This window comes from Cebus imitator, unplaced genomic scaffold (genome assembly GCF_001604975.1).
Source record: "Cebus imitator isolate Cc_AM_T3 unplaced genomic scaffold, Cebus_imitator-1.0 Scaffold441, whole genome shotgun sequence".
NCBI classification, from domain to species: Eukaryota; Metazoa; Chordata; class Mammalia; order Primates; family Cebidae; genus Cebus; species Cebus imitator.
Window position 1 is genome coordinate 568,741 of NW_016107756.1, and position 2,199 is coordinate 570,939.

Sequence of the window (2,199 nt, forward strand, 5' to 3'; positions counted from 1 at the left end):
GGAGACATCCCATCTCTACTAAAAATACCAAATTAGGTGGGCGTCTTGGCACATGCCTGTAATCCCAGCTACTTGGGAGGCTGAGGCAGGAGAATTGCTTAAACCTGGGAGGTGGAGGTTGCGGTGAGCCAAGATCTCGCCATTGCACTCCAGCCTGGGCAACAAGAGTGAAACTCCATCTCAAAATAAAGAGGGGGGTGGCGGGGGAGAAGAAAAAGAAGTTGCCACAAAATACTTGTATGTAGAGCCACCAACCTGTCTGGATTTCAGACACATTGGAGGAGAGGTCCGGTCTGCAGGCTGAGACTGGGGAGTCACCAGCTGTGGACGGAGCCGAGAGGTTAAAGACACCAGACACCCGACGCTAAGGATGCGGCGGGGTGAGGTTGGGGGAGGGCACAGGGTCAGGAGGCGCTGGGAATGACAGAGGCAAATTGACAGGAAGATTGACACAGAGATAAAAAAAGACAGATGAGCAGAAGGACAGGCAGAGAGCCAGACGTGGACTAATAGGCAGGCAGAAAGTGCAGGAGACAGAGACAAATATCCATTAATTGAGCAGCAGGTAGACAGAAAGACAGACGCCGTAAAGATAGAAAGGTGGGTAAGTGGATGGGTGGAGCTCAAGGTAGCTCTCAGGTGGGCACGGGTAGAAGTGCGGACGGCTGTCTCGGCTTTGCACGAGTGCACGAGCAGCCTGTCCTAAGGTTTCCAGGCAGTCTTCTACAGCTTGGATCTATGGCGAAGGCACTGACTTACGTCCTCTTTGGAGCCAGAGACGACTCCTGTAGCTCAGTGCCCTGCCCCACGCTTCCCTTCAGCTGGGCCTTCTGCTGCCCAAGCGGCTGCAGAAACCCCTCCTGGCAAGGACCCAGGAAGGCAGGCTGGGCTGCTGTGCGCCCGGGGTCATTTCCAGATTGCGAAAAGGGTGCTCTCCAGGTGGTGTGGGCCGTGCAAAGGCAGGGAAGGGTTTCAGCGCACAGCATCTGGAGCAGGGTGTGTGCTGGGGAGAGGGGAAGACAGAGACAACAGGAAACAGAGCTTGCCTGAGGAAGACCATCCGCAGGGTTATGAAGGACGGCTCCTATTGACTGGATTTTCATTAAAATGTGCAAAGTTCATTATTGAAATTGTCTTTTACCGACTGGAAGTAACGCCTGACTTACAGAATATTTTGATTTCCAAGTTGCACTTTACCCTGAGTTACATAGCAGGTGTGTCCATAGTGATTCCGCTTTCCAGGCCCTTCTAGTGACTCTGGAAGCCACTGGCTGGCCCTTGGCTGAAATGACCCAAATTAAAAGCCCCTACCTTTCTGCTAATGGGTGTTGGGGAGACTGACCAGTGAAGAGCTTATAGACAAGAAGCAGGAATGCACGTTTAACATGGACAGACATCAGCCCAGTCCCAGGCCTGGCCAGCTCCCATCAGCGTTCCGTCCCCCTTGCTCTGAACTGGCTGTGACCTGCACTTTCTCTGGTGGTCATGCCTGGGAAATGAAGGTGTGGGCGTGTGCGGGTGAGCAGGGGCATGGAGCCACATCTGTTTCTGGAACATTCTTGCTAAGGGAGGAACAGGTTCTGCATTGGAGAACATGAGGCTGGTGGCTAGAGAAAAGGAAGCCGGAACTACTTTTAATCTATCCCTCGAGCACTAAGACATTGTCAGCTGACCTACATTGGGATGTGGCACATGTGGCACTGTCTGTCTTTGAAAAGGGTTTTTCTGTGAGGGCTTGCAATGAAGGCACTCTGCTTAGAAAATGGCAGTGGAAAGTCATGCCCCCAAAAGGAGCCTTTAGTGAACCCCACTATTAATTGTACGTCTTAGATTCTGGACTCCATATTGCCGTTTTCATGATGTCCAAGGGCCAAACCATGTGAACCTCAAAACGAATGTGGAGACAGAATACTTCCTGCTCTTCGACTGTTTGACTGAGCACATACATCAGGCTTTCCATATTTTTATTTATTTTATTTTTGCCTGTTTTGGGTTTAGGGGGAAACTTTCATGATAATTGTACATTCATGATAAATGAAGCCATTTTCCTGCAATGTATCTAGGCAAGGGATTCCAAGTGGAACCCATGAAGGCCAGGAAAACGCTAGTCATTAGGATGTGTTGCTTCATCTGGGGACACCGTAAGGGAATCAACTCCAGGCCCCTGGTGTCTGGCTTTTGCGCCTTTGGTAAATTGAC